This window comes from Aphelocoma coerulescens, chromosome 2 (assembly GCF_041296385.1).
Source record: "Aphelocoma coerulescens isolate FSJ_1873_10779 chromosome 2, UR_Acoe_1.0, whole genome shotgun sequence".
Lineage (NCBI taxonomy): Eukaryota > Metazoa > Chordata > Aves > Passeriformes > Corvidae > Aphelocoma > Aphelocoma coerulescens.
In genome coordinates, this window is record NC_091015.1 from 125,434,340 (window position 1) to 125,459,481 (window position 25,142).

The 25,142-nt window shown below is 40.6% G+C and overlaps 1 pseudogene; it reads left to right on the forward strand.

Moving 5' to 3' along the window:
- Positions 1-25,142, forward strand: part of LOC138105240 (chloride channel protein B-like) — a 76,173-nt pseudogene that overhangs the window by 35,137 nt on the left and 15,894 nt on the right.

The window sequence follows — 25,142 nt, forward strand, 5'->3', positions numbered from 1 at the left end:
AGAGAGGATGAAGTTGCACAGACTGTGGAGATAATTGGAGTTGTGTTGTCTGGTGCTTCAGATCCTGTAGGTAATGGTTGACGTCAGGTCACTCTGGTTATATTGCTCCCATTTCACCCTGTTCCTCAGTCTGACCCTTGTTTAAAGAAAAGATAAATTACTTGGAAGGCTTGAGTCATGCTTTTCCCTTTCTCCCACTTGTTTAGCAGAGTGTATGCAATACTCAGGAGGGAACAGATGAAGACAAGGGAGAGAACTGGCTGTAACAAATGACCACATCTCAAGGCATGCTTTGGCAGCACAGGCCTTGGGAGATTTCTGATCATGCCTTCCTCTGACTTGCTCAAGATGGAAGGGCGTGAAAGGGACACTGGGTTCCTGGAGCAAACGTGGAGAGAAAATGACAAGGAGCACACCCTCTGCCAGGAGAGGCATTGCTGTGTGAGAATGCAACAGAGGCTCCTGACAGGTCATGCTGTGCTACATAGGTGTAGATGAGAGAAGGCTTTGACCCTTGCTTTAGAATGAGTACACCTGTGCATGCTCTGGATCAGGGAGCATTTTTCTGCCCTGCTGGCTAACAAGGCATGTGCTACAGAGTCCTTACTGGAAGGGCAGGGAGGCATATGTGCCCACCAACAAGCAAGTTCAGATTGTCTCCTCCTTAGTTGTTTAAAAATAGTTCAAAAATAGATGCCTTAAATGCTGTTACTCCAGCAGGGTTACTCAATACTGAATTTAGCTTTTGGATTCTCTCCATGGCCACAGTCTTCATTTTAACTCCTCATGAGAGAGTGCCACATGGCTGCTTTTCCATCTGATTTTGGTGAGGAAAGGAAAATCTTTTGCAGAAGCTGGGACAAATGGGTAGTATTCAAGATTTTTCACATCATGTTTACTTCAAAGAAGGCAGAGGAAGTGCATAATTGTTTGGAAATTAATTTGGCAGGTTCTTCCCAGTGCTAGGCTGTTTAATGCATCAGCCCATCATGCTTAAACAGTTTAGGGCTCACGTACTGTTTTTGATTACACCTGAGATGGTTCACAGAAGTTGTTCTGACAGGGCCTAGCTTTCTGTTACTAAACTGCCCAATTTTTTTTTTTTCTGATGAAAAGATCAAACTCTAGTAAAACAATTTTTCAAAATCTTCAAGTCTGCAGATATTCCTAACAGGGTGTTTCTTCTCCTTTCCCTGCCTGTTGGGAGGAGCCCAGTGTGTTCAAATGGTATGTTTAACACTATTTCAGATCGCAACCTTTTTAGAAAGGAGATGCAGAGTAGTGTTGTACAGATTCTAGTCTTATTCAAATTAGTCCCAAAATAATTGGAGTAACTGCATAATCAGCAAACTGTTAAATACACTAGGTCCTACCTACTATTTTCTGTTGAATTTTCTCCAACTAGGGGAAGAGCACTGTGTGTTTTTTGGCAGTAGCTTTTCTGGAAAATGAAATAAGTGAAACTCTTCTCACAGAGAAGGGGATGGGGAATGGTTTCAAGACTTCAGATTTTGTAATGCAGTTCTTTAAGAAACTGGCAGTGAATGAATACCTATGCTTGTTTTGACAACAGCAAGATTTTGTAAGTTTTCTGTTATTTAAGGTCTAATATCCCACTGAAGTTAAAGTTGAAATGAGCTTCTCAGCCTGTGGCATAGAGCATTTATCAAAAAGCCCTGGTAAAAACCTCGTGTAGTCTGCAGCTGTCTGTAGTCAATTGTCTCTTTCTTCTCCAGCATTTTCTAGACCACAGGAGCTAGGGACATAAGAATTCTGGCATTCTGGAGATGTTGGTTTTAGCATCACTTAAATATGACAGAGATTCACTGCAGTTGTCTACTTTATTTGAAAAAACACTCATGAATTATAACTAAAAGCATTCTGCAATACTGTGAGCTAAAAAAGCACCAGGTTGCTTAGCTGGGTTATTATACAGTACAGAGCTTGTTTTGAAAAGATTTAACGTGAGCCTGCTGAATGTTTGGGCATATTCAGCAACACACAAAATACACAGTGCTGCTATTTTTATTAACAGAATGTTCACTTGGCACAACACACACCAGTGTTACCTTTCTGACACAGATTTAGGCATCTTTGAAACCTCCTTTCAGGGTTTCGTGTCTGCTGTGTACATAAGATGCAGAGCCAGATTACAGAAAAAGTCACTGATAGATCTTTCCAGGGATCTTGGCAAGAGTCACTGCTATCACCAGTACTGTTCCTGATACCACTTGCATCCATTGCCACAACATGTCAAAACAGGTGTATTTATAGGCCTTGAGGGACTGAAACAAGATATCAAACATTTGCATAGCATTTTCCATCAAGTTCCCAAGGACTGAGACTCAAAGGATTTTGATATGTTTCCAGAGATTACTTAGCTGTGCCGGGTATTTCTGTGTTCTCTTCAGCAATCAATGTCCCGCTTCTGTACCAGGTCTTAGAAAAAAAAAGTTCTCTGTTCCACTGAGGAAATCATCAACATTGGCTTCAGAAAAACTCACACAAATATTTAAATTCACATTAGAGAAAACTGGGATGAGAGCTCACTTAACACTGTGAATTAAATTAGGAAGTAGTGCACAAGTGTGATTCATTAGAACTACTTTGCTTAAAAAGTTTGTGCCTTGTGCTAAGATATGTTTTCATGCTCTGTCTTGGCAGCAATTAAGCTCTAGGGTACTAGAGGCTGCCTACTCCTTGTAATGGCTTGGAATAGTTAATGGTGTTGAGTTCTGGAAGAGGAAGAATCCCACTAATTATGCAATCCTCCTGGCAGTAGAGTTTGGCAGGACGTCCTCACAGTGAACCTACGCTGGGTGTGCCGCCCTTTGTAGAGTGTGATGCAGAGCTTTGTGTGCCTCAGGCTGCAAGAAATAATAATTTTCAGCAGGGTGAGGGAACTTTAGTGCATAACTTTTCAGGGCTAGCATGACAATCGTGCCTTTTTAGGAGATTTATGTTTACCATAGTGCAGCATCCCACTTTTCCAAAAATTTTCAGCAGTGATGGTGGTGAGTGATAAGGAGACAGTAAAGCGAGTTGAGTTAATGAATGTAGTCCTAAGACTATAAAGGATTTCTTTAAAGGTGAAGTGCACAGGAAAGGAATATTTTTCACTTTGTTTTAAAGCGAGAGATTAAGGCAAGTTCAGGAAGGGAGTATTTGGTTGTATTGATATGTGAAGAAGGTGCCTCTTTTGGCATAATCCCAGATGGAAATAGTGCATCATGATAACAGCATTTCAATTCATAGTTTGTCAGGACATTATTAAGTGGCAATTAAAATGAATCAAGTGTTCCAACACACAGGCTGCTGAGGGCCAGCAGATGATAAAACCAAGATTAAAGAAATTGAAATGCAGATCTGCATTGTCTATGAAATGGCTGTGACAATGCAAGTAACTTAATCCTTTTTGATGTTACTTCCATAAACTCCTATTCTCAAGAAAGCTGCAGTAACAGCTCTTTTACTGCTGTGAATAGGGAATTGTAGTCTCCTTCCATTCTTTATACCAAATGATTAGCTTGCAACCTTGTTCATATTTGCTCCAAGAGAAGAATGATCAAAAGCTTTCTGCTGGCTACAAGCCCTCCACCCTTTGGAAATGTTCTCTTGACCATGAACAAATTTTTCTTGGTGTCTTTTATAAATAGTAGCAAAAATTTCCAGTGAGGGAAGTTCTGGTTTTATGTGCGAGAACTGAAAGGTGCTTTCCAGGGGGAGTGTGTGCTCTTCCACAAAATCTGGGAGAAGACTGGGAAACTGTGCCCAGAGCTGGTGTATTGTGCCAGCTGCAGATTCAACACCAAAACTATTTGATTTGGCTGGTAATACTGAGACTTCATGTCCCTTCCCATCCACCCCCTTTTTAAACTTGCTCTCATATGTACTGCCTTGTACCTTTGTCAAGCAGCTACCTGGTTTTTTTTTCTAAATGTTTTCTTAATTCCAAGCCTTTTAGTTCAGTGTAACCTCGTGAAAAATGACAAAATTATTTCTTCTGGGGAGTTTGCTTCTCCCAAGGATGATAATTTTTATATCATCTGAAGGACAAAGATTTTGTCTTTTCTTTGTACAGTTGACCAGACAGATCTTCTGTTCGAACAAATCTTGAAAAATTAATTAAAATACAAAATAAACACATCTTTTTTCTCTTTTTGATAGGCCCTCAGCTCTGCATTTCTCCTTGTAGGCTGCAAGTAGCAAGAGAGATCTCTGGCTAAGTGGGTTTTCAGTAGAAGAAGGAAAACTGATTTGCACTATGTAGCTAGCTGATGATTTTTTCTTTTATATTATTGGAAATATCAAGGGTTCAGGGAATATTCACTGTGTCAGCAGCCTTGTGTCTAATGAGGTTGTTTGGACTCTGCTCTCTGAGCCAGAGTAAAATCTTTGAAACATGTTAGTCAAAATTTAACTGAAAGTGGGGGAGGTTTTTAACAGTGAGCTTTAAGTAAACTGCATCTTTTTGAATTTCCTGGGCAGCTGCCTTTCTCTCTTTGATGTGCTGTGCCTGGTGATGCTGTTAATGAAATGCATAATTATGTGTTATATAATAAAACAGAGCTAACATGAAGGTGCCTAATAGATTATAATGATGTGGAGGCCTGAGAAACTAAAGACTACTGGGGGTTGTTGAAAAGTTCCTCTGGTGACAAAGATGATGTCTAAAGAGGTTTGAATAACTGTGCTGATAAATTAATTGTGGTCTCTCTGTGTGTAAACAGCATTTTTCAGGATTTTGTATATAGAGAGATTATTGGAAAAAAAAATAGGTACAATTTACTAGGCTGCTGATGTATGAAGTGTCAGTGCCGAGTGCTTCCAGTGCCTATTAGAGCTGCTGGCTTTGCATAGACGGGTGCCCTAGGCAAAGACATTTTTGGCAAAGCCTGCCTCACCCGTAGGATCAAAAGGAACAAAAAAAAATATCTGGCAATATGCACAGAGAGTAAATTGCATCCTAAAGAGCAGCCCCTAGAATGCAGTCTTGGAATGAATATCAATAAATGAAGCATCACGTTTTATGGCTGAAGAGTTGTAGGCGTTTGGCAACTGCCTCAGCTTCCCTCCCTCCTTTCTCTGCTGTTGTCACCTGTATTTTCTCTCTCCCTCTGTAATACTATACATAACTTGTTCGTTTCTGAGAATCCTTAGGAACTGGTTTGTACACACAGGTATTTTTAAAGGAGAAGCTGTATAAACTTCCAGCCCTGGACCACATGGGCTCCTGATGGTGCTGGGCTGTGGCTGGGCTTGCTTGGCTGCTGCTCTGGGCTCACAAGGGCCTGTCTGCTGGAAGAATTAGCATGCAGGGAGCTCCAGGATGGATTTACAGCTTGCTAGTTACTTGGCACTAATTCCCTTGGGTGGGTGATTCTAGTACATACTAAGAGTGCTTTTGTGCAGGTTAGCTTCAAGAGTGCTTTTGTGTGAGTTAGGCGGGCTCCTTTCTGAAGGTCAAATAGGCTGTTTTTCACTTCCCAAGCACCAAGGGTACCCAAATGGGCAGTTAGTGCAGAGCAGCTAATATGCAGTAAATTCACACCCAAGCTCACTGAGCATGAACTTCCTCATGCAGCTGAATCCCGAGGCTCTGCACTTTGTCTCTCTCAGCAGGGAGCAGATGGCCCTTCTCTAAACAGGGAATACCAATAAAGCCTCATGAAGAGCACAGATATGTGTGCCTGTAGGTCCGTGCCTGTCCATGTGCTTCTGTGAGGTCACTTGAATCTATCACAGTTCTTGCATTAACTTCTGCTTCTGTGATTTCTGTTAAGATACCCTAAGGAGAACTTTGCTGCTGAAGTGCCATCATCCTTCTCATTGATAGACTGTGGTTTTAGCTGCAGGTTTTGATGATTTCTTCCTTCTTCTTCAGCACTAAGACAGCATACTTTTTCTTTTTATTATATGAATGACAGCATCTTTTGTGTGTGAATCTTTCTTTGTTGCAATTCCCTTTCCCAGAATTTATTTGAGCTATCAATTAATGCTTTTCTCTAGGTTTCTAAGTACTTGGATATAAAATCAAGTAGATTTTTAGATAAGACTTTGCTTTAGACTGGGGTTCATAAATAACTTGATCTATAATTAGTTTACAACTTCTCTTTATCTTAAGATCACATAATGGGTTAAATTTTCATGCAAAGTTTTCTTCAAATTTTATAAATGATTCTATCAGTTTTTTATGCTTATGCTTCAAATATATCATTGTTTTCTAAGTCATCTGAATATTTTCTTTATGTTTTTGCTCCAGTATAGCCTATTTGCAAGAAAATTTTGTATCACAGAAATTGCCACTAGTTTCCATCTACAGTGAGAGTTCAGCACAACTCCACCAGCACTATTGTGGCCAAAGTTTAAATCTACTTACATACAAAAGATATTGCTCAAAATGCTTTTAACATGTCTTTTTAAAAATGACCTCAGCCATCCTAGCCTGCCAAAGATAAACAGCATTTCTGCTCGACAGGCGTTAACCCTTGGAGGAAGTGAAGTCCAACACTGAATGCAGAGGCACTTGCTCCAAGCATTCAGTGTGCTGTTGTAGAGAGGAGCCATCCTCCCTCCAGATCCCAGCACTCAGGAAGGCTGCAGGGCTGGGGAAAATCAGCACAAGCCTCAGAGTTTCTCAGTCACAGATGTAAAATGCTGGCTGGATGTTTCTGACAATAAAGGATGAGGGTCTGCGCCAGGTCAGCTTGACTGAGGATAGAAGGGTAGGAGGAAGGGATAAAACGGGATGAAAAACAAGAAGAGGTGACTGGAAAGCCAGGCTCTGGTTCTTGCTGTTCTGAAGATATTCTGTATAGGTTAAAACAATCACTTGAAAGTATTTTTTAGAGTTTAAGTTTCAAGAGTTTTTATATTTAGAGTTTCAGAGTGCTTTTATAGCTTTTTATAGTAATTTTTAATGTTGGTTTTATTCCAGAAGAGTTCCCTGTAGCAAGATACTTAAGAAAACCTTAAAAGGAATCCACAGTAAAGGAGTATCCATCTGTGTGAATGAGTTGCAGCAGATATGATGAAGCAATTCTTAAAATCCCACAGTTGCTGTTTTCCTTTCAACTGACATCTTCCTGTTTTAAAATAAAACAGTTGAATGCTAGGTTTAAAGAGACATCCAAAGAATGCTGTGGTGGTATTAGAAATCCCTGGCTATGTCCAAGCAGAAAGGACAGTTGCATGACTCCGTTGTACGTGGCTGACTATGCCATATGGGTCCCTTGTTGGGATATGCTGTAAACCACGTAAATCATCCTGAATGGTATCTTTTGAAAGAACAGAGACAGAAGGAGGGTGAAAATTTAAGTCTGGATAAATTTCCTACAGCTCATCGAGCAGAAATGTGCTTATTGGCATTCTTTGAATGTAGATATTTGGAGTACTTAACAATCTCTAACTGATGAGGTCTATTAAATGGCCATGTTCTGTAATTCACTTTTTCTGAATTGAAGAAAAGTTTCTGGGCAAAAGCCTCTTAGTGTTATGAGGAAGGGTTGCATAGTTGGTCCCAGGGTAATTGCTAATGAATGTACCTGTTTAACAGGTTGCAGTGATAGGGGAAATAGTGGGATGTGGAAGGAGACAGCAGTTTTTTACCAAAAAGCCTTAGTAAGGTATCATAAGGAGAATATTTCTGTGCAGTGGTTTTCACCATGAAAAAGATTTCACTTCATTGCGACCTGGGTCTAAACAACATTAATTAAATTCCCATTACTCTCTGTTTTGTATAGGAGGATTCACTCTTAATCCTTTATTTAAAGGCGGTTTACTGGTGTGCCTTGAGTCACTTCCACCACAGGTGTTAGACATTTGAGTAGCAGGGCAGGTGAACTTGGTCTACCTTTGTGCTTAGTCATAGTGGCTGTATCCAACCATGGAGGTAAAATCAATTAGCTCAAGGGTAATGAAGTATTAAAACATACTACATTCTTCACCACTCATCTGACCATACCCTCACTACGCAGGGAGAAAGGACAAGCCGGCTTAGGAAAGATGTTTTGGGTGAGATACCATCCTTTTGATGGTATGATCATCCTTTTGATGATCCTTTTGCATATGATTTTCTACAACCAGCACTTCATTCCAGTTCATGGGTTTCTGATTGTGGGGACAGGGATGCCTGCACCTTTCCTTGTACTGTTGAACATTGCTCTGCATGGTAACTGATGTTCCTGCTGCTTGATCTCCTGAGCTGGACTTCTGTTGGAAGCTGCTTCATCCCTTTTCTGACATCCTTAGGGACAGTGTTTGTATAAGGAGCTTGTTTTATCAGGAAGCATAAGTATGGGAAAACAATTTTATATCTCCTGAGCTCAGCAAATAATAAAAAATATTTGGATTTGTTTGCATTTTTAAATATTTGTCACAATGCCAAGCTATTTTAAGCAATCTGGCTACTTCATCTCCACTTAGTGTCGTCTTCTACATCAGAATTATCACAAGCCACCTGAAATATGGGAATCAAATGTGACTTTTAATGTAAGTGTCATGCTTCAAGCTGACAGGGATGGGAGGGGGAACTGTCACTGCATCAGCCAAGAGTCTCTGGTGGAAGTGTTGATTGATACCCTATCCCTGAGAAAGGAGAGAGAGCACCTTTCTGCCTTCAGTGGACTGGATTGCATTCCATTCTCTTGTGAAAGAAGTAGGTAGTCCTGTGCAACCACTGCCTTCGTCTCCAGGTATATGAAACAGATGCAAAGCCCTTTGTTCTATTTTTTCCTTAGGTAGAGTTCACAAATGATGTCCAGTCCTCCCCACTGATAGTGCTGGCTGTCATGCTGGCCAAGAAGGTTGGTGACTTATTTAACGTCTCCCTGTAGGGTTCCCTCATGAAGCTGAAATTCATTCTCTGCTTGGATGTGGAACCTTTTGTTCATTACAGGAGAAAATGGTGAGGTTTCTCATGTTGCTGATCTGTAATTTTTCTGTGTTGTGTTCTTTGCAGAGGCTGTGTGAGTTCTCTGAGACCTGGAGCTTAGAGAGAAAAAGGGGAAAATGGAGACCTTGTTCCTGAACAAGGTCCCCATGGTGTGATGTGCTGTACAAACAGAACGAAAGAGACTCCCTTTCTCTCCAGGTTTATGGTAGGATCTGAATTACCACTGCCATTGGTGTCCTGAGAGCAGTAAATGCCCCATAATGCCCAGCTGGATGCTGTTTGTTAGTGGTCCAATGGAGAATCCAGTGGAGGTTTTCACAGACAGTTGTCTCTGTTTCTTGTGAGTGAAAGCTGTAGAAGAGAGGAACAACAACAGAGTATGGTGGAGTTTGGTTTGGATGACTAGTCGGGGCTTTCTGTATGCTGGGTACCATAAGATGTCCAACCTGTCCTGTGTATCTTTCCAGGGTGTGAACCAGTATCCAAAACTTCATTTTTTTTCATAGCATTTATGACAGATAATAAGAACCATTTCCTCTCCTAGGTGTAGGTGCTGGGTCTATATTTGTCTCCAGGTAGTGAGAACTCCGTACTACTGTCCTCTATAAAATAATTAGCAGAAATGCTGATTCTTTGAGATGTTCTCTAGGAATTAATTAGGTAATGTGGTGAAGAAATAGAAAGAAAAATGAATAAATTTATTTTCCATATAAAGGCTTTTGTTTTCCTTAAGGCACATTAGGATAGCATACATCCACAGCCAAAGCTATTTGCAGGGCACTTCAATTTTCTCCCAGTATTGAGGTCTACTGGACAAACTTTTAGCTTCAAATGACCCTCTAGAAGAATAAAATGTTGGTGACTGACTCTCTCCACACTTTCTTCCAAATGTAGCCATGTCTGAAAGGTTTTAACAAGCACATAGAATGCTGGGTATAATCTATCTGTATTTATCATGAGAGGAAAAATTGCCAGCAATTCAGTAGGAGGAAATAAAAACAATCTGTGACATTATGGATGACTTCTATATGTAGCATGGCAGATAAAACAGAGGGGAAGAAGCCATAAAGTTTCCCATGGTATTCCAATTAGATGACAAGCCCATGGAAAGAATTATAACTGCTTTCCTGGTTCAGAGTGAGGTCCTGTTCACTTGAAGGACATATATATATACATACGCATTCATATATACATAAAATTTCGTTTTCCTCCCACTCCTTCTTTTTTTCTCTCCAAGCACATTAAAGAAAGTTTCTGGATAACCTGATCGCAGACTATACCAATACTCTAAAGCAAAATACATAGCATCACAACTTGGTAAGGATTTTATAGCCAGACACTTTACAGACTGCCAAGTTTTAGCCTAAATCCTCTTAGATATAGTCTGAATAGGCTGACATATATCTGAAGTAGCAGATTTAGTTGCTAAGCTTCTCTCCATCATATTTAAAAAGTCATGACAGTTAGGTGAAGCCTTCAGTGACTGGAAAAAGGGAAACTTCACACCCATTTTTAAGAAGGATACGAAGGCAGACCCCAGCAACTATCATGGGCAATGAGATTGTAACCTCAGCAAGTTTGTGGATGGCAAAAAGCTGAGTAGTGCTGTTCATCTGCCCGAGGAAAAGGATGCCATCCATAGGGACCTTGAGAGGTTTGAGGAGTGGGCCATTGTGAACCTCATGAAGTTCAATAAGGTCCTGCACCTGCACTGGGGCAGTCTCTGGCATCAGTACAGACAAGGTAACGAATAGACTGAGAGCAGCCCTGCAGACTGGGGGATACTGGGTGACAAAATAGTAGATATGAGCTGGCAATGGGTAATTGCAGCCCAGAAAGCCAATTGTATCCTGGGCTGTGTAAAAAGAAGTGTGACCAGCAGGTTTACACTGCTCTTGTGACACCCCACCTGGCACACTGCATCCAGCTCTGGAATCCTCAGTACATGGATCTCTTGGAGCAGGTCCAGAGAAGGCCCACAAAAATGATCAGATAGCTGGAATACCTCTCCTGTGGAGAAAGGCTGAAAGAGTTGTGGTTGTTCAGCCTGGAAAAACGAAGGCTCTGGGGACACCTTGTTGCAGCTTTTCCTATAAGCTTAAAGGGGCTTATAGGAAAGATGGAGAGAGACTTTTTATCAGGGCCTGTAGTGATATGACAAGGGTCAACAGTCTTAAACATAAAGAGAATAGGTTTAGACTGGACATAAGGAAGACATTTATTATGATGAAAGTGCCTCCCTGGCAGTGCTCAAGACCAGGCTGGATGGAGCAACCTGGTCTGGTGGAAGGTGTCCCTGCCCATGGCAGGAGTTGGAACTAGCTGATCTTTAAGGGCCCTTCTAGCCCAAACCATTCTATATGATTCTATGTCCCTGGTCTCTCCAGCATACTTCCTGGATGCTCTGTTACCTTGTTATCTTCTCAAACAAATGAAGCTTCACCATTCAGCCACCTTAGACCTCTCGGATTTGGACTGATCCCCAGCTCTCTTACACCTTGGGCATCCTAAACCCTGAATAGTGACTCAAGGGATTTCTGGTCTTCCTCTTAAAGTAAAAAATATAATAATTGAAACAAATTATGAGGCCTAACATGCTGTCTTTGTAAGAATTCCAAGCCCTAGATCTTGTTACTTCACCTAGCATGGGAAATAAACAGATTAGGACAAGACAGTAAAAAAAAAAATTAAGTTTCTTTACATGTTACCTTATCTCTTTCCTCCTTACTTCTGAGCATCCTTGAAACTTGAGCAGAAGTTCTTGAGCAGAAATTCTACAGAAAGGTGTCTGGCCATGAACTTATCTTTCCATGTGTTTTCCCTGTGGACCAAGGTTTCTCTTTCTTTTTTCTCTCTAAGTGATCCTGCAGCTAACAAGATGCTGTGGGAGCCTGTCTATTTGCTTCTTTAGTCTTCCTTTTATCTCAGTGACCACCCAGTGTATGTAAAGCTTGGCTGTTTTTAAAGTCCACTTATTTGTTACACTTTGGTAGCATTTTTATCATCAAATGCCTACACCCAGATGTCATTTTGCAGAGACTGTCCTCTTCCTCTGGTTGTGTCAGCTTGGTTGAGGGTTTGCTGCTCTGGGAAAGCGTGGGTGACACAGCTATATTTGTGCCAGGCTCTGCATCTTCTTTGTTCAGTATTATTCTGAAAGATCACAAAATTTATAAACTGTGTGTTGCTGGATCCCCCAAATCAAAACAGGGACAGGGGTCAGCTTTGTGGGAACTGGTAGCTAGCATGTACTTATAAACAGGTGATAAATTATATTTGCAGAGTGAAAGATTCAGATAACTAGCGGCTTGCTTAAATGCCACATAAATCTGGATCCTTCTTCAATGGAAACTGAAAAACCTTTGGAAAACAGTGCCTGGTTGGTAGCAGAGAGGAAAAGTGAGAGACTCAAGAGAGCACGTGATTTTAGGTCCTCAGCACTGGTACTGTTAGAAAGTATGGACCTTCTCTTTCCCAGTTCTTCATCAGTGTTAAGGATGGAAAGACCTTCTGTATTTGATCATTTTGTTGATTCCTCTTACATGTCAGGATAATATCCCTAGGCAGATGATATGTTAGACACTGAATGAGAAGCAAAACCAGCCCCTAGATGAACAAGGTGGGGGGCAGCATTAAGGTCCAGCTCCACAAAGGAATATAACTCCTAACTGCTGCAGCTGTCTGTGGGTACACTGAGAAGCTGCATTCTGTACATGCTGACTATGAAGACATCTCTGTGAATACTGTTATATACAAAACTGGTGGAAGCGAGACCTGGATCTTCAGTGGTATTTCGCTGCCTAATTTGTATTTAGCACTGTCATCTCTAGATGCTCTGCTTCCTATGGAGCAGGGAAGCTTAAGATTTGTTTTCTTGATACTCATTATATTTTTGGAACCTCATTGATCACCCTGCCTGTTTTATTCTGTGCTCTGGGTGATAAGGCTCAAAACACAGCTGTATCTAGTACAGGGCTGCTAAAGTGCACTGTGATTTCCAGCTACATTGCACACCACTGTAAACACCCCCCCTTATAAAATCTGGTTCGCTGGAACACTCAAAGCTGCTGGCTGCCAGGGAATGTTCCTTAATGAGGGTAAGGAGTACTTGAACACATCTATGACTTGGCAACCCTTCCTGCTTTTTATAAGCTACTATACACTTCAGAGAGAAAATATCTTAGAGGCTACTTTTTAATGGGACAAGTTTACTTAAGAGCTGAGTGGAGTTGGTGCCAGTAGTTCTGTTTTGTTCTAGCTTAATATTAGCCTTGTCAAAGTTCTTATGGTGTCTCCTGGGTGTTTCTGTATTGCATACCATATAAAGCTGGTTTTGGGAGCCAAGAATTTTGGCTGGAATATATATTATAGTGGTCTCATTATATTTTTCTAAAGTGTATCAGAGGTGGCCCTATATTAAAGATCCATGGAGCAAGGCTGATTTTTTTTTTCCTTCTCCCTTCTAGTTTTGCCTTAGCTCACACCACAGATATTGGATCCAGAATTTGAGCCAACCCAAGTTTGAGGGTTATTTGGGATCCAAGGTCTTGGTTTGGCCTATAATAAAATTTGGGGTAATTAGTGATTTTTTTTTTCAGATTATGCCTTGGGTTTTGAAAATCACCAGACTTTTGGGAGGGTGCTTTTGGTTTGGGCCTACACTAGCAACTACTACATGAAAAGGTTCCTTTCTTGTCTTGCTGACACAAGTATTCACCCAAAGACAGCGCGCCAACATGGTGCAACATGTGGTGCATCCTGTCTTGACTCTTTGAGAAGCTGTGTGTTTTATGACTGCTCGGTGCTTTCATACTGAGAGATATCAATAGGTAGTGTGGACTTGGCAATGATTTTGCATCAGAGGGCATCCAGCCCGTCTTTTCTGGAGTGTTTGTGGTGGACGCTGGATCCTTTCCTGGCTGCACAAAGGTAAAAGGGAGCTGCTGTAACAAGGCCATGCTTTGTCTCGGGAGAGACCCTGGCTACCACAGAAAAGATGGAGGGAAGGTGTTGAGATGTGGGTGAGATTTATTAAAATTATGTTTGGGCTTTAAGCCTATGTCAAGTTTAAGAAAACGTGGCAAAGAACCATTTTTATTCCCTTTTTGTGCCTATTCTCCTGTGCTCGGTTTTGAGTTTGGTGTGATCACATTACCTGAGAAGCAGCTGTAGGAGCCATAAACAGTAGAATTGACCCCCTGACAAAAATGTTATGGCAGAACCAGATGCTGCTTTATGTGCATGGAAGAGCAGCCTTGCCGTGGTTCCAGTGTGGTGCTGCTGGTGGTGCCCAGGTGGGATGGGTGAAAGGACACATTGCTGCCTCCTGTACCTACAGCATCTCTCTCTGGGACAGTCCAGCATGTCTCTCTTCGTGATCTTCTTAACCAGGGGCTGATGCCAGCTTGCTTCACTGTACACCAGCTTTCAGGCTGTGCTTGCAACCAGGTTATCCAGAACTACTCCTGAAAACAATAAAACAGAGTGAAGGATTGGTGCTCATGAATCTGTGTGAAGAAGGTTAATCTGAACATGAATGGAGGGCAAACCTCCAGCTGGGCAGAGTTACTGCTGTATATTAACCCGAGTATTTAAGTTATGGAGGCATGCTTTTCTGACAGGTGGTGGTAAAAAAGGCTACTTAGCTTTGTAGCTTTCAGGAAACCTGATTTTCTCTCTTTATAGGATTTTTGGAAAAAACCCAAAACTTAGTGATACTGAACGACCTACAAAGGTGAACTAATGGGCCTTTTCAGCTTTAATCCTCAGAGAACAGAGACACTGTTTTCTGCTGTTAAATTTCACCCCTAATTTCAAATTTTTAATGAAGTGATTTCAGCGTCCAAATCTATTAGGAAAAAAAAAGTCACATGCAAACAGTGTAATCGTATTATTGTGAATATTCAAAGGAGACAGGAAGAGGAAGGCTATATGGAGGGACACAGGAGGACTTCTGTTTTCAGGCCTGCCCCATTTCCTCATGTTGCTTTGGCCAAACCAATTCATTTTTCAATATTCTCAGTTGCAGAGGGGAAAACAATGCCTCCACACCTCATGTGGCGTTCCGTGTCTGTTGTCTTTGCCCAGTATTGCCAATTTCTTAAACAAAAGGCCTTATGTAAAGGCAAAATTTCTTGTGAACCCTAGAAGATGATTTTTACCTGCTCTCATTTTGACTATTTAATGAAGCTACTACATAAAGGTACTACATGAATCAAGATGATTTTATTTGTTTAGATTGGTGAAACCATAAAAGGAAGCCCAAGATTCCAATTGCATTGCTGTTTATTTTTAGAGCAGACTCTGAACAAATAAAACAAATTGCCTTTCCCATGCTATAGTGAATACCAACAGATATAACCCTTCCTCCAATCTAAAATAAACTTTTCCCAATCTTAGCCATTCCCTTTCCTAAAATGTCCAGGATGAGAGCTGTCACTGTGCCCTTCAGATTTGGAGCTGCAGGCTTCCACAGAGTGGTGGGTGAGGAGCAAGTGTGGAGCTGGCTGAGGTTAGGGATCCTGGAGACCCAGCTGGCAGCACCTTCCTTTGATAGGAAGGGTTGGAAGCTGAGTAATAGCACACTGCTGACCTACTGCCCTTGGAAGTGCACTGGTGGTTACTGCAGTCCTCATAACCAAAGATATACAATAGAAGTTACGGATACAGGGATAGTGAAGACGAGCCAACAATCTGTCAGACTGAAATCCTTAAAGGACCTCATAAATACTTTAATGTTTACACAGGGCTTGTATATTTTCACAATTACCTTTCCATGAGCCCAGAATGCTTTACACTGGAACGTTTTCAGGCCTTAAGAAATTATATTTTCTGATATGTCTGAAAACTGCAGGCTCAGCTTCTCTATTGACCCATTTTTTCTCATGAACAATTAAAGCTGGATTCCTTTTTACCCCCAAATATGCAAAATGTAAATGGTGAGTTCTACCAAAATTATGTATTGATTATGATCACAATGTGGTAAGAAGAAAATGGTTTGAATTTACAAGGGAATGTCGTACCATAAATTGGCAAAAAGATGCATCTACAGGATTTACCTCGATTATAATTAAGAAGTGATAAGAAAAATGACTTTTCTGTAGTGAGATTTTTGAGAGGAACAAACTTATAGGAAGTTTGAAAGGTTTAATGCAGTTCTTTAAAACCTTAGGATGAAAGTTAGGAGGCCTGAAGACATAGATCAAGTGTAGTGAATTTTGAAGCAGCTCTGGTTTCTGTCACAAGGCGCTTCCCTTTTCTCTCCAAAACAAAGTTCCTGTTAGAGTGTGAATGGGACTGTCATGGAGCTGGCACACCCGCTGCATGTATTAGACATGCAGTGACAATGGATTGGTACTTAATATGAGGCTCTGGTTCTTGCTGTGAGGTCCATTGTGAATCGGCTGTAAGGTCCATAGTGAGTGTAACACAGATCCCTTTTGGCTCAGGGACAAGACTTTCTGCCTGATGTTGAGGGAAGGATAACAAATCCACAGTGACTTTTGGTGGTGTTTTCTATTTCTGGGGAGTCCTGAGAAACCAAAAGAAGTGACTTCTGCATACTTTGTGCAGAAGGAAAGGCGCTGAAGCAGCATCTGGAACTAATAACCTGTGTTTCACAGCTCACTGGTGGGCAGCAAGGGAGCCGCTCCGGCTCCGACAGGCCCTTACGTAAAACCTGCAGCACAGTGATTTTCAGCTGTGGGAAACTCGAAACGGCTTCTGCTGGCCCAGCAAGGAGGAGACTGCCTGACTCCCTTTTGGTTCACCTGGGACGACAGGCTCCCTGCAAGGGCATCACCACAGCCTTCAGATGTGGTAGCATGCAGGTGGAGCATGCACATACACACACAGGAAAATCACATCCAGCCATCAAATGGGGTATTCCACTAATTGGAAAGTCTGTTCTGGTGTCTGGCCACCATTTGGCAGATACTGACAGTTTCCACTTAAAACCAGCCAACCTCACCAGAAAGCCAGCTGTGCGGCTGATCTCATGAAGATGTCATTGAACAACTGTTTGAACTCGTTCAAGAAATGGTGGGTCTGATTTGAGGCAGGCTGGGATCCCCTGGGGGTCTTTGCTGGATGTGGGTATACAGGCATCCATTGACGTAATAGTTGCACCTCAGTGTTCCTGAATTACATGTAAGGACATCATCTTCATTCTGGCACCAGGGACTCATTCCAAGTTCACCTTAAGCTGAAAGAGATTCTCTTTGCTATTCACATATATGTCACTTTTTCTGTTCCTGTGAGTGTTGCTACATCCTCGTAAATATTGGTAGCTTGTCATAATAGTTGCCACGATGAAAAGAGTTATTTATTTAAAAAGAAGAAACAGATGGCAAAAAATACTTCACTGAGTTTCAGCATGTTTGAGAAATGAAATACCCTTTTCAGGAATATCAGTTTTGTGATGCTGTTAAATGCTATTTCACACAATTGCAAGGGAGTTTTTTTTCAGTACACTGTGTGTACACAGAGCGACAGCAGAAGTAAGGCAAAATAAAAAGGCACAGAGTGGACTAGTTTTATGAAAAGCCATAAAGAGATGAGCATAGTTTTATTAGCTGCTGCCATTCAAATACATGGAGTTCTGACAGTAGGTGAATGGGACACGAAAGCCATGTCAGACAGAAAAAGCCTGAGGAAGCTGAATCCTGGTGTTGGGGAGAAAGAAGGAAAGAGAAAGAGAAACCAAGTTACACATACACAAAATCTGTTCCCAGAATTGGTGGGTGCATATATCAACCACATTTCACTATAAATACACTGTCAGGTGCAGAGAGACAGCCACTTGTTTCCTGGAGGAGCAGAAAGTAATACCAGGGTCTTATTTTTAACACATTCTGCACTTGTAGTGGAGGGTCCTTGCCATAAATCACAACTGAGGAAAAAACATGTACTGCACATGAATGGTATGTAGAAAGCAAGAGAATTAGTTAAAGGAATCTTTTTTAAAATTATGAAAGTTTGAAGATATTTGTAGCTGAAAGTATTTTTATGAAAAATTAATTATGGTTCCTAATGTGAAAGATAGATAAGAAATATAAGAGATATATTTGTTTTAGAAAAGGGAATGCTGAAGTTTGAGGGGTTAAATGCCTTTCCCAAGGAAGCTGATTGTACAGCTGGAAGGAGAAGTGCTTTTGCTTGAAATTCTGGTTAAAAATGTCAAAACCTTCTATTTACTGGACTGGGAACAGGGTGTAATCTGTATCTCTAGGTAACTAATATTATGTTTTAATAACCTGACTACACTTTTCCACTACAAAGTGCCTGATTCTCAGAGGGACTGAGAAATTTGAAATATTTGTCGTATTTTTTTCCATCTGTATTACTTTAGTTTACTTGTTTTGTAATCCATTACACCTAAATCTCGGTACCCATTTTGACTAAAACATCATCTGATAATCTGTTCCTGATTATTAAAACATATACAGCTGTCACTGTCCATTCCCAAACATTTTAAAGCCAGAATTTTTAATATACTAGTCGGTGCTTTCTTGGACCAGGGAGAGTGGAAAAACTAAGGTGGCTGGTGCAGTACATGAGGGTGGAGGCCCTGAATGAAGCTTTTATAAAAACTGTCTCATAGGAGATTTCCTCTCCTCTTTCCAGCTTGGATTAGGTTTTTTGGCATACGTTTGCAAGAAACTCATCATGTCACTGCATTCAAACTGCAAAAGCCAGCTTAGTACTAAGCAAATTTCCCTTGAAAATTGCTCTGCAATGCTCCATCCAGAGAAGATGCATTTCCCTGTTAGTTTGGTTATAATCAAGATCATGAGGCATTTATTTTAGTGCTCAATTTTCTTGCTTCTCTCACTTCTCTCTTCTCCATTCCTATGGAAGTTTGTTTGAAATATTTCTTTGAATTTAGATAGCTTGTACTGGTGTCATCTTGAGAAATTACTTTCTTTGCCTCTGGTTGGTTATAATGCCAGGGCAGATGGATTTAACACGAGCTTAACCCTTTTGTTTTTGGAAAAGATTAGTACAGGCTTAGATAATAACTTGGAAAGTATAAGGATAGCTGAATCATTGCCATTCTTAATACAGTAATAATCAGTAATGTGTTCCAGGGTTAGCCCATTAGACATCAAGACGGCTAATCTGACATTGGATCCTTCTGTCTGTGTACATTTATACACATTCATATATGTTCTCTCTAGAGCTGGCTCTGCATTGCTTGCAGGGGTCCTCCTCTCCTGACCACTCAGCTTAGCACCCTTGGCAGGAGGATGTTTGCTCCTGGCCCCCTGAGAGCCTGGCTGCTGCAGTATCCCCTGGGCCTTGGAGATGCCAGGTGAGGGCTCATAATCACCACAAGCTGAGAACCCATTTTGGATTCTCTCATGTTTCTACCAAATGTGGGCTTTTACAGGTGATATCTGCTGGATGGCACTCTTCAAGGCCATGGTGCAGCACCTTGTGTTGGACTTGCAGAGCTGCTGAAAGTGGGTGTGTGCCAGACAGCTGCTTGTTGGAAATGAGACATTTCCACACCTGCTGCAAACCACGTGGGGAAATGCACAGTTCTGGACAGAAACACCAACTGAGTTTAGATGCCTTCAGGTTTGGGTGGAAGCAGTGAGCAGGCACTGACAATAGCTCTGAATATTTAGATGCCTGTACTCCCCTTAATACTGACATGGCTAACAAAGGCTGCTAATTACAATTTGTAATTTGTTTTTGGACTTGCAGTGTGAAAACTTTGTCAAGGACTATTAGTTTTATGTTTTTACCTGTGGTTTTGCATGTGGTGAATTGAAGCTGTAGTGTTTATGTTGCTGTTTGTCTAGTTCAAGCATGTGGATCCACTTCTATGATCCTTTACGTGTTTTTTTATCTATCCAAGGTCACATGCACATCCTAATTCATTTATTTGTAGCTAAATGTCCTTGCATAAACAACTGCATCTATACAAGTGGGTAAAAGCTGCTGTTCTTCTAACTTAGTAGTGTTTTATACTGATGGTGCTGGTGGGAAAAAATTCATAAGAATGAAGAAAAGAAAGCTAAAGGAACAGAAAAGCAAACTCCCCAAAAAGAAAATCCCCAAACATTCAACATTTTCCCCATCTTTCCCACCCCTCGCCCTCCTTGCCCTAGTCCATCTCTTTTCCAAAACACAAAAGCCTTTTTATCTCTGACCTTTGTTTCTTTCTTGTTCTGCAATTTTTTCAAGCATTAGAGAGACACAAGTTACCAGTAGATTATGAGACCTTGTGGAAATCCATTTTCCTTTAGTGTACAGTAGTTGCAAAACATATATAACTTTTAAATCCTCTCTGGGAAATAAGTGACAGGGAGACATTCAGCTAACCCAAACAATGCATTTCACAGTAAGTGCTGTTCTACCAAAAGGCCTTTAGACTGAATAGCTAAATGTCCCCTCATTTAAGGATATTGAGGGAGCCAGGATCAGGGGATGCTGGGAAGCTTGTTGTCTTACAGTCAATGTAAATATTTGTAGATATTCTGAAAGGAGTATGAACCCTGCAAAACTTTTGGCTCCTGAATTAACCATAAGGATTTCTCACTCACTTTAGTGTTCAACTAAAATAGAGACAGCAAGGAGTCATAGGCCTGGTCTGCCGTGCAAAGTTCCGCTGAGGAGTGATTTTCAATAGAGCTAATTAAACAAAAGCATGTCACTAGCATGCATGCACTTACATCAAAGCACACGGGGATTTTATAGGTTTAATTTAACTTTAAATAGTTTAAATGTGTCTATTTCATGGGCTAGCACTGAGTGAAGCAAATCAATTTTAAATTTAATTTAAGTGGTGTTCTTTTCCAATGCAAGGAGGTCTTATAGGCCTTTCTGTTTCCCTATATTGATCTCAATGATATTCTATGAACATGCTAAAAAACCCTTTTATTTTCCACAGAACTTACTTGCAAAAGTACTGAATTCAGTCATCTGCATATGATTAACATTTTTGCAGTACATATGTACTATTCTGTTACATAGTGAGATCCATATTGGCATGTAATTTTTGGATAAGCTTTTTCATAGTTTGTTTTCACTAAATGTCTTGTTGAAAAGAAAATTGGTGGGCCTGTGACAAGTATGTAGAAATCTTTTTTATGACTTTTAAGGCAAGGACAAAAAGAATTTGTATTTAAATGTAAGCAATTTCCTGTGATGTTGTGAGTTTGTTCACAGGGGGGTAACCTTAAAGGTGATAGATAGTAAGAAAGCTAATATAAATAAACTGTATTTATAGTGTAGTAGTAGCTACAGGTTGTCACAGCAGTGTGGCTTGTTCAGTACTAGAATGACTATTCAGTTCTTCCAGCAAATGAAAAGTATTAAAAAAAAGAACTTTCTAGTCTCAGAAAATGCATGAATAGTGGAGACTGAATAACTCTAATGCTTGCCAATGTTCATAACACAGGTAAGTAATTTTAACATCCTCCGGTCTGAGAGGTTCCCGTCAGCTAATGAGCCTGTCCTCTTAATTGCTCAAACTTCTGACTATACTCAGACAAAAAAAACACCACAAGCATTAAGCAACCCCCAAAACATCCTCCTGAGAACTATTTATACAAGATGCAGTGGTCAGTCCGGGCAGTAAAACAGTGGTTTACAAGAAGCCCAAATAAAACCTAGGGCTGTCCTGAGCAGGATGGCCTGTGGCGAGTCCATGGGTAAACATTCTCAGTGCAGAAAGAGAAAAAGGGGAGCAACAGCCTAAAACAGATGAAGGCAAGTCTGTGAATAAATCCAAGCAAGAAGCATTGTCTGTGTTCTCATGCACCTTAATCCTTGTCATGTGTTTGAATTAGGATTATGCTTCTCTCCCACCCACCTTTAAGTCCATTTAATCATCTGAAACTTACATAAAATATGGAATAAATCTATTTGAAGAAAAGTTCTCTTGTACTGCGTGTTGTCTAAGGAAACCTCCATGTTATGATTAGATATGTTATGGTTAGATCCTTAACAATTTATTTCAGTGGGAAAACTTCCATTGGATTTAATAGCAACAGGGTCTGAACTACATTTTCATGAATCATTTCAAGACAGTTTGCCATTCAGGGATATTGGCTTCTTACCAAATGACTTTATTAGTTAGATCATAGGGCAGATTGTCTTTGTTCTATGTTATATCCAGTCTCATAGATGTGGTCTTGAAAGCAACCTGAAACCTGGAAATCCTAACTTTGGTGAAATAGCCTTAATACTTTAACACATTATGCTACTACAGTGAATTATGTTTTGGGAGAAAATGTTCTCACATGTCCTATAAAAGAAAAATTTACACTAGATCTATTTCTGTAGTGTGGCTACAGCTCTGTGTCTCTCCTTGAGGTAAATTTTTTAAAGTAAGAAAGGCTGACTTGATAAAATCCAAATGTAAGTACCCTGCATTATTCCATAAAAAGGCATTTTCAGCATGGTAAATAAAATGTCTTTGCTTGAAATTGCATTTTGAAACCAAGGCCTTTGTTGCATCAACACAAGTGTGCAGCAGCAGTGGCACTCACCAGCTGAGAGAAGTGTCCTTCGGGAGGCATCTGGGCAGGCTCGTGGTTGTGAAGGTTAGCAAGGCTTTTGACACTGTCTTGCACCATATTCTTATAGCCAATGTGTTCATTCAGTTTAGAGGCTGAACAACCAGGTGGTAAAATACCTGGTGGGGTGGTTTGCCTTGGAGGGTGCTGATTAATGGGTCAAGCACTGCTGGAGGCCTAAAAAGGGGAGCACTGCAAGCTCTATTGCTAGAACTGGCCTGTTGAGCATTTCCATACATGACTTGGAGGAGACAATGGAGTGTGCTTTCAACAGCACTGCAGATGTTGACAAACTGGAATGGTCAGGGCTGGACCACTCATGCTGTGAGGCTGCACAACTGGGGCTTGTTCATCCTGGAGATGAAGTGACTTTGGAGGCCCCTAACAGTGTGTCCCCTCCTGCTCAGCCCCATAACTACTGGAGATTACTGAGGAGATGGAGCCATGGTCTCCACAACAGGGCATGGTAGACAAGGAAAAATGGCAGAAGTTGAAATGAGATGTTCATACTGGATTTGAGGAAATACCTTCCCACCATGAGGACAGTGGGGTAGTGGCACAGGCTGCCCAGGGTGGTTGCACAGCCTCCATCCTTTGGAAGTCTTTAAGACCTGACAGAAGAAATGCCCGAGCTCATGGTTGGAGCTCATGGATGAGAGCACCTTCAGCAGGAGGCTGGTCCAGAGAACTGCTGAGACCCATTCTGACTTGAACAATCCTTGAGTCTTATGATCCTATTGGTACAACTACAGTTTGGCTTGGTGTTTTCCTGAGAAGAAATACATTGGTAAAGGCTTTCTTTAGCCAATTCTTTTTAAAGATGCCTTGACCTTGTAACAGTCTTTCATAAAACAACTCTTTTGCCTGCTTGTTTCCTACACCCCCAAAGGTAAGGTTATTCTTTACACCAACAGACAGAAGACTTTATGAAAGAAATGTCACTGATGATGAGCAGTGAATCAGCACAGTCCTTACTGTGTTCTTACCACTGAAAAACTCATTGATGATAATGCAAGGAGTATAGTGGATGTAGTCAATACACACACTTCATAATCCCAGACAAAACCAGGATCACAGAAGCATATCCCTCACATTTTTATAAATGAATGGTTTGACAAAACATAAGGATATTTCATTAGTTTCTGCAATAATGTGGAATATTTGCTTTCCGTGCAACAGAGCAAAACTGTGAAGTTGTGAAGACTGAAAATACACATACTGCTAAGAAATACACTCTAGAAATTGGTGAAACGAGACAGTATTCACATTACTCTTATTTAAAAACCATTTGGGGTTTGTACATAGTTCATGGGATTCAAGAAGTTGCTATTATCATTAATCATGTTTTCACATTGTATTCACTGTGCTAGGTCTAGCGTATTTCTAGACAAAGCTTAAGGCAGGAAAATAGAGATTTTTATCTGACCTATGGAAATGGAAAAGAGACAGAGGACTAGCAGGAATCTCCTCATTTAGGAGCAACGAAGTTCCTTTAGTGGAGTGTTTTACACAACAAGCAGCCACAGTGGCACAGTTCTGACAGCAGCTTGTCAGCATCTATGGTTCCCTTTGCGTTCCACTGCTTATACTTCGTTAATTGGTAGCACTCAGTGAAGTTAAGAATGAAAAAAACCCATCTCTTGGGGATTTTTCAGTTTTGTTTTCAGTAGTTGATACTAAATTCTGCATCCAGCCACTTTGATTCGCAAGGTAAATTACAGCTCATTTTAACTCAGAAACCAAATGCAGTTCAGAGAGGTACATTTTTCCATAAATTGGTGTTCTTGGTCTTTTGAAATGTGGATCTGTAATAAGATGATGTTCCAAATTTTCATTGCGTGCAGTCTGTTTCATATAATTGGGGATGGGTATGACGTGTTTTGATGCACATAAGACGTATTCTTTTAAATCCATCCCAGTTTAGAAGAAGAAACTTGTCTCATAGCTTTGTAGGTGCCATGTATGAAATGCATTGTCTTCTCAGCTCATTTACTGTTAGGCAGGTGGTCACATAACAAACCGTCAGAATAATTGGCTTGAAAAAAGAACCTCGTGTCTGTCAGGAGGGAGGACAATAATTAACAACATATGGAAAGAGTTGCTTTTACCACAGGGATGAAAGGTACCATGGTAAAACAGGATGTGGGCAAATGTACACTCCAGTTGTCTCTGTCTGTGGTTTGTGTCAGCCTGTGTCTGACCAGGAGGTTCTGGCTTATGGTGTGTCCAGATGATAGTCAGAATAATTAATGGGTTTTTTTTTGAAAATAGAAACTATAAAACAAGCTTATAACTAGAGCAGTTCATTGATTTCAGTTGTAGGATTCTGGGCTACTATAATTCCATAGAAATTACTCTTGGATTTTGCAGATGGTACCTTTATTTTCCATTTCACCCAACTGTCAGAAATAGTGGGTACACATGTTTTCAATTTTGTATGTTCATATTTCCCAAAACTTTTTCTAGAACCTGAAAAGTGTTAGAAAATACTGGAAGAATCTGTGAGCTATCTTTAAAAGGGAAATTTTTCTAGCTGCCACCACTGCAAAAAACCAATCCTATTGCAATGATAAGCATAAACCTGAATTTCTCCAAAGTGCTTAACTTTAATCTATTTGATATCATCCAGAATTCCAGAGGATTTCAGCTCAGATTAAAAATCATTTTTTTAACATGAAAAGTCTTGCAAATTGATAAATGGGTCTTACGACATCCTGCCT